The sequence below is a fragment of the Anabrus simplex genome, chromosome 6 (genome assembly GCF_040414725.1).
Source record: "Anabrus simplex isolate iqAnaSimp1 chromosome 6, ASM4041472v1, whole genome shotgun sequence".
Taxonomy (NCBI): domain Eukaryota; kingdom Metazoa; phylum Arthropoda; class Insecta; order Orthoptera; family Tettigoniidae; genus Anabrus; species Anabrus simplex.
In genome coordinates, this window is record NC_090270.1 from 343,522,133 (window position 1) to 343,534,671 (window position 12,539).

The following is a 12,539-nucleotide window of genomic DNA, read 5'->3' on the forward strand; positions in this document are numbered from 1 at the left end:
AGGATAGTGTTATTTTGATGATATACAGGGGATTACGGGAGGTTAGGTTATTCAGCGAGGAACGAAGCTGGAAATGAAACTTCATTAGAACACAGCTAAAAGAATATCATACAGAATTAAAGGTACTGCATATTAGAACTTTCGCTTGCGATTTGATAGTCAATAGTTAGAAGAAATAAGAAATCATCGTATTCCGCGCTACGAATTTGCGTGCTCTAACTGCGTCCTTGCGCATGTGCGAACCGAAAGGTTAACGAAAACAAGAAACGATAATGATAAGTTTCATTCACAAAACTTAAAGAAATTTTGTTAATTAACATGATCGAAAAGTTAATGAACACGCTATTTTCTTTATGAAGATCCAAAATGTTCATGAACATTGTTAATTAACAGTGTTTATTAACAAACTAAACGAAAACATCTTGGTGTGGACGCACCATAAGGGGCCCCGCAGACTCCTAATGTCACTCTGCATAGAAATGATCAGGGCGATTTTGTAGAATCAGTAAAAATATTTTTTTGTTTATGTTTTACGCAGAGGAATTGCCACTTGGTTGCATCTAGCAGTAGTTTATTGTATTGAGTGCAACTCATCCCAGCTGTTGCCACACGCTCCTCACAAACGACATGCACCAAACTATGTAGTGCGATCGTATTACGCTCAAATTTTGCTGATTTTTTGTTGTTGTTACAATTTTGCTTTACGTCGCACCGACACAGATAGTTCTTATTGCGACGATGGGACAGGATAGGCCTAGGAGTGGGAAGGAAGCGACCGTGGCCTTAATTAAGGTACAGCCCCAGCATTTGCCTGGTGTGAAAATGGGAACGCACGGAAAACCATTTTCAGGGCTGCCGTCAATGGGGTTCGAACCCACTATCTCCTGGATGCAAACTCACAGCTGCGCGCCCCTAACCGCACGGCCAACTCGCCCGGTGCAGAACATTTAGCTCTTGACACGCATTTATTCCACAACAATGTATAGTACCAATAAAAAGTTGGTGCAGTTACCATAGAGTTAGTAAATAATACATTTACTAACTCTATGGTAATAACAATCAGTCAACTCATTTTCGAACCAGTGAAGTTAACAAAATGTATTTGAACAGGTTTTTTAAAATTTAATTTCCTTCGTATATGTGTCTATGTGCACCTTTGTGGTGTAGCGGTTAGCGAAATTAGCTGCAACCCCCGGGGCCCGGGTTTGATTCCCGGCTCTGCCACGAAATTTGAAAAAGTGGTATGAGGGCTGGAACGGAGTTCACTCAGCCTCGGGAGGTCAACTGAGTAAAGGTGGGTTCGATTCGCACCCCAGCCATTCTCGAAGTGGCTTTCCGTGGTTTCCTACTTCTCCTCCAGGCAAGTACCGGAATGGTACCTAACTTAAAAGACCACGGCCACTTCTTTCCCTCGTCCTTGCGTGTTCCTTCCAATCTTCCCATCCCTCCACATGACCCCTGAACAGCATAGCAGGTGAGGCCACCTGGACGAGGTACTAGTCCTCCTACCCAGTTGTATCCCGATCCAATGTCTCGCGCTCGAGGACACTGGTCTTAAGGATGTAGAGGTGGGATCCCTCGCTGGGTCCTAGGGAAAAAGCCGACCCTGGAGGGTAAACAGATTAAGAAAGAAAGAATATTTGTCTGTGCTGTAATCGAATAAATTAATATAACCAAGACTTGGGTATCGGTTACATTAGTTCTGTAGTTACTGAGAAATGAAATCAATTACAGTTAAGTACGAACATCTGAGTGGTGCAGCAGCTTAGCCGTTAAACCAGAGAGGAAGTCAAATAAAACATATTCAACAATTTTACAATAACGAACACCCTTTGTTTATATGACTGTAACTTCTACCTGGTATAATATATTAGTTATTTGAGGGTTCTCGTATCACATCCGTCACGCCCCTGCATTACAGCTGGAAATTTGAACGTCAACGGGACTTAAAACCGAATGGCTGTTCTTTTTTATAATTGGCTTTACGTCGCACTGACACAGATAGGTCTTATGTCGACGGTGGGAGAGGAAAGGGCTTGGAGTGGGAAGGAAGCGGCCGTGGCCTTAATTAAGGTACAGCCCCATTTGCATGGTTTGAAAATGGGAAACCACGGAAACCATCTTCAGGGGTGCTGACAATGGGGTTCAAACCCACTATCTCCCAAATACTGGTCCTGTTTATAAATGATATCTTCCAATCGAAAGGTTTTGAGGCAGGTGTTTACCCAAGTCTTGAGAACCAGGATATTCCGGGTCTCATTTTTGCTGACGACATCCTTCTGCTCACTTTGACACCCAATAGTATGGAGGGTAGTATAAATGTAGTGGTAAATTACTGTAAAGAGTGGAATTTAAATATTAATGCTCAGAAAACCAAGGTAATGGTGTGCAAAAAAGGATATAAATTGTCAAAGAATGAAAAATGGTGGATGGGCGAGACGAGGTTAGAAGTTGTCAAGAAAGTGGAATACTTGGGTTTGATATTAAGTGGAAATGGGAAATGGACAGAGCAAATAAAAAGATCGAAACTAAAAGGTATAGCCATTAACATACTGGAGAAGAAGATGCCCAACACAGACTACAGAGTGTATAAAAATGTTTTTAATGCAGTGGTTAAGTCTAGAGTGTTGTACGGATCGGAAATTTGGGGAGTTGAAGGGAGGGTTGATTCACTTGATACAATTACGAGTAGATTTGGTAAGATAATTATGGGTCTACCCAGTTGTACAGCTAACTGTGGAGTGAGAATGGTGTGCAAAGATATAAGTCTGCAAGTGGATATTATTAAAATGATAATAAGGTATTGGCTGAGAATGAAGCTGCGAGAAGGGGGTGAAGTTTTACAGACAGCTTATCAACACCAAATGAAACATCAGAACCAAGGATACTGGGTGGATGGAGTAAGGAACATTTTGGAAACGATAGGAATGGGATATTACTGGGAAAGAGACTGTATAGATAAGTTGAGAATATGCAAAAAAATAGTTCTAAGAATTAAGGATATTGAAAAGCAATGTATTGATGCACAATGTAGAAGTAAGAGGTCATTAGAAGAATTTTGTAATGTAAGTGGGAGAATGAGGATAAATGTAGAGATTATAACAAAGAAGGGAATGAGGGGTATAATATGGTGGTTAATGGGGATACATAAAAATAAAGCATACAGACAAAACAAAGATGAAAATAAATGTTTACTATGTTCTGAAGAAATGGGATGGGCACACCTGATAAAAGACTGTTCAATGACAAAGCAAATACGAGAGAAATTTATAGATGAGGAGGGTGTAAAGGAAATTGAGAACGAAAATCAGTTGTATACAATTGTAAAGTTATTGAACAGAGAATGGATGCACCCGGGGAGAATCGCAAAATTATTTAACATTATTAGGGGAATGTGGAGCAGGAAACTGAGGGAAGGAAAGGATGTGATACATGTCAGCCAGGAACTGAATAGTACCTAAGGTATCCGAGACAATATAACTCCGTTGAAGTCTAGAGCCATTAGGTGCATAGGCTTAAGGTATAGTATGGAACTACCTTGTTGTAATAGTTCTATTAGTCTGCCGTATTGCCGAATACTTTTCAAAATGCCATCTATCAACGTAACTCCAACATTCAGTTCATATTATTCTTTCTCTGTTCAATCTCTAACCATCTGTTTTATATTAATAATCATCGAATGTACCAGTTATTAACACAGTTCTCAATACTTATCTCAAGTTACTCCTTCTAATTTTGTATACTGCATGTATCACAAATTACGAAACGGTTACAATAAACAATACCCTCTCCCTAATCTATGGTTTTCGAGATTAAGGGAGACGGGTATCTTTGACTTTGACTTTGAAATACTGGTCGCAATTAAACGACTGCAGCTATCGAGCTCGGTGTGTCTGTTCTAAGAATGGACTGTATGGGTGTAATTCCTCTTTGGTCTGCCAAGTCATCGGCCCTGAGGCAGGTTGGATTGGTGTCGACACACGAGAATCACTTTAAGTAATTTATTATTAAATAAATAAATGACTTTGGAGCGATCTTCTCGTCATGGATTGATTTACGAGTACTATGCATCTCCTCACAGAACACCAATGTACAAAATGACCGGGCGAGTTGGCCGTGCGATTAGGGGCGTGCAGTTGTCAGCTTGTATCCCGAAGATAGTGGGTTCGAAACCCACTATCGGCAGCTCTGAAGATGGTTTTCCGTGGTTTCCCATTTTCACACCAGGAAATGCTGGGACTGTTCCTTAATGAAGGCCACGGTCATTTCCTCCCCACTCCTAGGCCTTTCCTACCCCATCGTTGCCATAAGACCTATCTGTTGCGGTGCGACGTAAAGCGGCCTGCTCGCTGTGGAGTGTCCTCGTTATTAACAATCTATGAACAGTTTCAGAGGCTAAATTGTCGTCATCAAAGACAAATCTACCATAGGAACTGTCAAATAAATAAATAAATAAATAAATAAATAAATAAATAAATAAATAAATAAATAAATAAATAAATAAATAAATAAATAAATAAATAAATAAGTGCATTCAAGGAAATGAAAATTGATTAATTGATTGTTTGCAGGAGGGTACTCGAGAACACATTCAGTGACGACGGAAAACGATACGGCGACCTTCAGTAATCATATTTAATGTAGTGTCTCAACAGTCTATTCCACACGGGGTGACGCGTAAATACATGCAGTTACCACTTATTTGTATTATTAATTTGTAGAGCTCAACTACTGCTACCCAGACAATACGAGCTGCTCCATGCAAAACAAAATACTGTAATTTAATGTTAACATTGATGCTCTCAAGGCCCGTATGATGTGGGCTTATGCCGTGTCCAGAAAACGAGGGGAAACTCTTTATGTTACTTTGCTCTGCGTCTTCAGAAAAAAATCTCAACTGTTCACGGCATAAGCCCACAAGCCTATATCATGTCTCAAAATAATTTAAATTGAAGCTTTTAATTATATACATAGCAATAACTCTAAAACTACAAAATATAAATTAACTTCACAACAAAGAAATTTACCATAATTTGCTGGAACAAAATTGAGGTGCTGAGATTACAAACGAAACATGTGACTGAATAGTTGTTTTGATATATATATAAATTATTGTACATAATTCTGTAAGTATAATTATATTCCTAAACCTTATAGTTAACACTATATGCTTATTAGGAAGATTAAAGTTATATACCAAAACTAGCAAGATACCCGTGCTTCGCTACGGTATTATACTGAAATTTATAATTGAATGCTTATTGTTTTAGATATATAATCCGCCGAAATTCGCGATCTGACTCGTTTTCTGCGAGAATCCTCCAAAATTCCCGATCTGACTCGTTTTCTATTATTTTACAGCACGTTTCCTCCCATTTTTCAATATTCCTTTCCAACAACCGATTTCGTACTTCCCGGGCTAGGCTCAGGTATTCCTCCTGGTCAGTTGGGTCCGTAAATCTTTGCCATCTTTTCCGTTAATCATTTTTAATATGGATAAAATCCTTCAGGAGATCCGGCGTGGTGTCATATTGGGTGATTTGGCGGCACTGAACCCGCGGCCGGACTGCATTCTTAGTCATTACCCGTCCAGGAGCCGTTGCCAGCGCGGTCCGCACATTTGACGACGGTCCGGAACATTATTATTATTATTATTATTATTATTATTATTATTATTATTATTATTATTATTATTATTATTATTATTATGTGTTTTGCTGGAATGGCTGATGACAGGGAAAACCGGAGTATCCGGAGAAAAACCTATCCCGCCTCCGTTTTGTCCAGCACGAATGTCATATGGAGTGACCGGGATTTGAACCACGGAACCCAGTTTTGAGAGGCCGGAGCGGTGCCGCCTGAGCAACGGAGGATCCTTATAAGTACATTAATAACAGTAAAATCAATTGGTCTCACCTCCTTCTACACCCCACCGCCGTTAAGTTTATTTACCGCCACCCCCCCCCCCCCCCAAAAAAAAATTAAAAGAAGGCTTGTTTCTTTATGTTTAAGGGAGATTCCAAACACCAATGTTCACGTCTATTACCTTCAGTTTTGAGATATAAGTATCCCCATAAAAGTAATTTACTTTTTTCACTTCATTTCACACTACTCCCCCCCCCCCCTAAGTGAACTTTCCCGAAAAAAAAAATACTTGTTTCTTTAATAGTAAAGGATCTTCTAAATACCAATTATCACGACTCTAACTTCTTCAGTTTTTGATTTATGTGTCCTCATGAAAGGAATTCAACTCCTTTACACTCCCGCCCTCCAAGATGGTTTCCCGCCCAAAACGCGTTTTTCTTTGTTTTTAAAGGAGATCCAAATACGAATTTTCACATCTGTAATAACTTTAGTTTTTATTAGATGTATGTATTCTCATACAATTAAGCCAATTAATTTTTCAATTCTTTCACAAACCCCCCCCCCCCGCTTCATTGGATTTTTAGAGAATAGGTGTATTTTTACTTTTAAAGCAGATTGAAAATATCAAATTTCACGTCTGTAAAATCTGCATTTTTGATATATCAGTAGCCTAATTAAAAGAATTCAACACCATTTTCAGTCACTTTTACCCTCACCCTCCACCCAGGTGATATTTCCGAAAACTAAAAATACACGTTTCTTTATGTTTAATAGAGATAAAAAATACCATTTTTCACTTCTGTAACATGTTAAGTTTTTTAGATATACTGTAAAAATTCTCATTTCAAAATTTCACCCCTCTTGAGTTCCCCTTAAGTGGAGTTTCCAAAAACAAATCACCTATGTTTCTTTATATTTACAGGAGATTTCAAACACCCACTTTTTACGTCTGTAACATTTTACGATTCCAAGATATTCTGTAGATATAGCCTTTCAAAAAATTCACCCCAATTTGTCACTCCTGTTTAACCGCCATTAATTGGATTTTCCAAAAACTAAAAAATACGTGTTCCTTTATTTTTAAAGGAGATCCCATATACAAATTTTCAGTTCTGTAATATCTTTCGTTTCTGAGATATATGTATCCTCATTAAAGGCATTCAACCCATTTTTCCCCCTTTTACACCCCTCCTATTGGGATTTATAGGAAACAAAAAAATATGTGTTCCTTTATTTTTAGAGGAGATTCTAACTACCAATTTTTATATCTGTAAATTTTATTTTAAGATGTAGACACAATCATTTTAAAAAATTCACCCCCCCCCTTTTCACCCCCAATATTTGGATTTTCCAAAAACGAAAAAATACGTGTTTCCTTACTTTTAAAGTAGATCCTAAATACCAATTTTCAAGTCTGTAATATCTTCAAGTTCTGAAATATAAGTAGACTCATGAAAAGCATTCGACCCCTTCTTCAACCTTTTCTTCCCTTCTTATTAGGATTTTCCAAAAACAAAATATACGTGTTTCTTTATTTTTAAAGGATATTCTAAATACCAATTTTCACATCTATAACCTTTAAAAGTTTTGAGATATAGATACACTCATTTTAAAATATTACCCCCTTTTCACCCCCTCCCTTAATTGGATTTTCCAGAAACAAAAAATACGTGTTTCTTTATTTTTAAAGGAGATCCCAAACACCGATTTTCAGGTCTGTAATATCTTCAGTTTCTGAGATATAAGTAGCCTCATTAAAGGCATTCAACCCTTTTTCCACCCCTTTTCACTCCTCCTATTGCGATTTTCCGAAAACAAAAAAATACGTGTTTCTTTATTTTTAATGAAGATTCTAAATACCAATTTTTACATCTGCAAACTTTAAAAGTTTGGAGATACAGATTCACTCATTTTAAAAATTCACCCCCTTTTCACCCTCCCATTAATTGGATTTTCCAAAAACAAAAAAATACGTGTTTCTTTATTTTAAAAAGAGATCAAAAGTACCAATTTTCAGGTCTGTAATATCTTCAGTTTCTGAGATATAAGTACCGGTATCCTGATTGAAGGCATTCAACAAATTTTTCCCCATTTTCACCCTTTTTCACCCCTCCTATTGGGGTTTTCAGAAAACAAAAAAATACGTGTATCCTTATTTTAAAAGAAGATTCTAAATACCAATTTTTACATCTGTAAACTTTTAAAGTTTTGAGATATAGATACACTCTTTTTAAAATTTCACCCCCCTTTTCGCCCCCTTAGCGATGGAATATCAAAAAATCCTCTCTTAGCGAGCACCTACATCTTAATATGAATATATCCCCAAAATTTCATTTCTTTATGTCCAGTAGTTTTGGCTCGGCGATGATGAATCAGTCAGTCAGTCAGTCAGTCAGTCAGGAGAAGTTATTTTATATATATAGATATGTAATCATATAATCATATAACAAAGACACATACAAGAAAATTGATATAGAAAATGACTGACACGTCCCGTTTTTTATTTAAACAACACTCATTTTACCAAAAATAAAGTTTAACTCAAAACTCGTACAATTTTATAGCATTCCAAATAAGTCTATAAACATGCGTCATATAACAAAACATATCAAAATCGACGCTATCAAGGAAGGACAAGTCAATAACCTAGTTTATCAGTATCTTGGCTTGTAACATGGAAGGGATTGTACAAAAGGACTTTCTCACTAAAGAGCCAGGTTATTTAGTCAGACAACTCCTGATCACTGTCCACACTTCACTTTTGCACGACACAAAATGTCAACACTGGTTTAGACAGGGAAAGAGTTACTGAACAAGTCCCATTTTAGCATCAACACATGCGGAATAGTAATATAAAGATAAGAACCACAGTAATAACTCATATACCACCAAAATGACGACTAGTCCCTTTTTTTATCTCAGCGCCTCAATTAAGAGGTAGTACAAATCCTAAAAGTAGACATTAAAAAAAAAGTATCCGGGCAGCACATGGACAAATTTCATATCAAAACAAATTATCTGATGTATTTATAAACGAATGCTGAGGAGCACAATGGGTCCTCTAATTTGAACAGGGTTTCACGAAATGACTTTATAAAAAAAAGTCCTGCTCCTAGGCCTGAGCTTTTCGGGCAAGGTAAACCAAGCGTCCTATATTTCGCGAGATAGAACTGAAATCGTGAGGGAAATATCCAGAAAAAAATGTACTCAAACTCAAATGTACAAAATGATCATATTACTATCGCTTTTAAATCACATTCACTTCTTCATGCTACTACAGAACGTACATAAAAGTTTCGATACAAAACAAATCTGTTTCTATTAGGCTACTGATAGTCTCAGAACAGTGAATATCATGCAAAATGTGTTTTTAAGTGTTTATTGTCTTTCCTTTGAGAAAGGAAAGAATTAGGCTGATGCACAATATACAGTGTGTTTGCTTCCGATTGCGCATCTGCAGATTGGAATTACTATCAGCGGGGGCAAGCCGCTTCCTGCCCCCTAAGGCGGGCAGAGCCCCTTCAAAAAAAGTACCCTCCTAGTCCCCTTAAAACGTGGCGTTAAATCTGGAGAAGTGGTGGATGGTTTTATATCAAGAAATAAAATTAGAAAGCGGGCGGGCATTCCTCCAGAGAACTATGTACATCTGGTGGTAGAGCTTTTCACATTTCGTATCATGAAATGCATAATGTACAGTACCGTAATACGATATTTATGAAGAAAATGTATTTATGAAGCAAGTTTTTTTGCTTGTGATTATTTTTTATAGCATCGTACATAAAACATGCCTTCAAAATATTTACTGTATTCATGAATCAAGTTCTATTTTTCTGTTTACTTGCGAATATTACTGAAAACTCCGTACATAAGACTCGTTCAAAAAATGTATTTGAGAAACAAGCTCTATTATTGTTGTGTTTGTGAGTACAATTGTTCCTCATTTCACAATCGTACCCCCCCCCCCTCCCCTCTCAATAATTACCCGAAGTAGGCCTATGTATTTAAATGAGTCTGCAAAAATTGTACCTCCCGTTTATTTTCCGTTTACTTTGCTCTTTCGTTCAATATTCTTCGAGAGCGATATTTATGGATAAACTAGCACGTGCCCGCGTTTATTAATTCAACAGCGTTAGATGTTTCTAAACCGTTTAATAAAATGCAAAAGAAAAACTATATTTATTAACATACCTCGTTCTCACTTTTAACATTGGTCGTTTTCTATTATTTTAATATTTCACCCCTTTTAACCCCCGCCCACAGGAGTGTCTACCCCACAGTTTTCTTTCCCAAATAGTAAGTCATACGAGTATCTACTTTGGTTGAGAGCTATGCTGAAACACACACACATTCACCCGTAATCTCTGTCATTTTCGACATTTTTTTTTTCTTCACTCCTTCTCACCCCCTATGCAATGGGGACTGAACTTGGACTTCTCAGTTTTATATACAGTTTATAGAGAAAGAAGAAGAAGAAGAAGACACGTTTTAAGAAACGCATCATAATCTTCACATACTGTTGGTTAGGCATCCCACTGATCAGACTTGTCATGCGGTTTACTTACTTTCCCCTATTTTCTTCTCTTTCATCCTTCTCGCCCCCTATGCCGACACTACCCATCAGATTTCGTTCAAACCATTTCCTAAACCCTCCCAGAAGTAATAAGAACAAAAAAAAAAAACATTGGCACCACAGCCCTTGAAGGGCCTTGGCCTACCAAGCGCCCGCAGCTCAGCCCGAAGACCTGCAGATTACGAGGTGTCGTGTGGTCAGCACGACGAATCCTCTCGGCCGTTATTCTTGGCTTTCTAGACCGGGGCCGCTATCTCACCGTCAGATAGCTCCTAAATTCTAATCACGTAGGCTGAGTGGACCTCGAACCAGCCCTCAGGTCCAGGTAAAAATCCCTGACCTGGCCGGGAATCGAACCCGGGGCCTCCGGATAAGAGGCAAGCACGCTAGGAGTAATAAGAACAAATTGTGAAATTTTCATCCAGATCGCTCCAGTAGATTTTGAGTCCATTTGAGACATACATACAAACAAACAAACATTCATTTTTATGTATATAGATAACGGAACATGTCTGGATCCAAGATATATAGAAGAGTAATAGTCTGGATCTACATTGACAATGTGGCGCTAGCAGCCTCTTTAAATTCAGTGTTGCTGCTGTCCATCTATGTTCAAGTGCCGGTGAATATGAATGACGACAACTAATTGAACTGGTGAGAAATGATACAGTTCTATACGGTTTCGAAAATAGTAAATATGCCCGTTAAGTCTTCAACCGGGCGGCTGATTGGATCCTCAACAATCACCTGGTGGTGGGGATGAATATTGTTTTTACAATTTGCTTCACGTCGCACTGGCACAGATAGGTCTTACGGCGACGATGGGATAGGAAAGGGCTAGGAGTGGGAGGAAAGCGACCGTGGCCTTAATTAAGGTATTTGCCTGGTGTGAAAATGGGAAACCACGGAAAACCATCTTCAGGACTGCAGACAGTGGGTTTCGAATCCACTATCTCCCGGAAGCAAGCTGACAGCTATGCAGCCACTTGCTCGGTGAAGTGAGGAACAGGCAACCTTCCTCACTAATCAGAGGGAACACGAAAACTGAAGGTATCGGTCGCCATAAGGGGTCGGAAAGGAATAAGAGTTGACCAAGGGTGGTCAGATGGGAGTAGCCTGCTGTGGAGTCAAGGCTACTGCACAAGCTACTCTGCTACTGTCAATACTCAACACCTGGTCAGTGGAGATTGTTAAGAGTCCAGGTTTGTGGCTAAATGGATAGAATGGTTGCCTTGGGTCCGATGGCCCCGGTTCAATTATCAGAATCAACCCGCTCGTACTGTTAATTCCCCTGGCTTGGGGACGGGGTATTTATGACGTCTTGCCCATTCATTTTATCCTAATTACGTCATCACCAAGTATATACAGATGCCATGCACGATTATTGTTATTAAACAAACAAATTGAATTTTTACAGCGGTCGTACCCATTGTTCACTGATTTATTAGCTTCCTTGGGAGATCAGTGGTGGTGTCCAACCCATGATCACGGATTCGATTCCAACCAAAGAAAGACAACACGAAAGCTGAAAGTTTGCACTTCATTTTAGCAGATATACCTTTAAAAAGAAAACTATATTGATCCTATAACAGCTGCCCTGCAGTGTCTTTTTTTTTTCTATTTGTTTACGTCGCACCGACACAGATATGTCTTATGGCGACGATGGGATAGGCCTAGAAAGTGGAAGGGAGCAGCCGTGGCCTTAATTAAGGTACAGCCCCGGTATTTGCCTGGCGTGAAAATGGGAAACCACGGAAAACCATCTTCAGGGCTGCCGACAGTGGGGCTCGAACCCACAATCTCCCGATTACTAGATACTGGCCGCATCGAGCTCTTTCCCTGCAGTGTCTTCCGGCAAGGATGGAAGTAAACGGGAGTAAATACCAGCACTCGGTTTGTCCATTATTTATACAGTTAAGTCAGAAGTATCAGGTGAGGAAGTATATACGATGAGGAACGGATGGTTGTAAGCAGTAGCGATCTGACGGAGCGAAGCCTAGCACACCAATCCCCTCCGGTCCCTGCTCCTAACTTACATACAACAGCAAGCCGCATGAGGTGGGTTGAGAGGAGAGGGACGGAGAGCCTGGGCTGTCTATAAATT

At 38.9% G+C, this 12,539-nt stretch overlaps 2 protein-coding genes across 2 annotated transcripts in view; one reads left to right on the top strand and one right to left on the bottom strand.

The window, feature by feature from the left end:
- Positions 1–12,539, bottom strand: part of Gbeta76C (guanine nucleotide-binding protein subunit beta-2) — a 211,895-nt gene that overhangs the window by 124,896 nt on the left and 74,460 nt on the right. The gene's annotated exons all lie outside the window — the stretch shown is intronic.
- The window catches only part of Plod (procollagen lysyl hydroxylase), a 243,681-nt gene that overhangs the window by 902 nt on the left and 230,240 nt on the right, over positions 1–12,539 (top strand). The window lies entirely within an intron of this gene.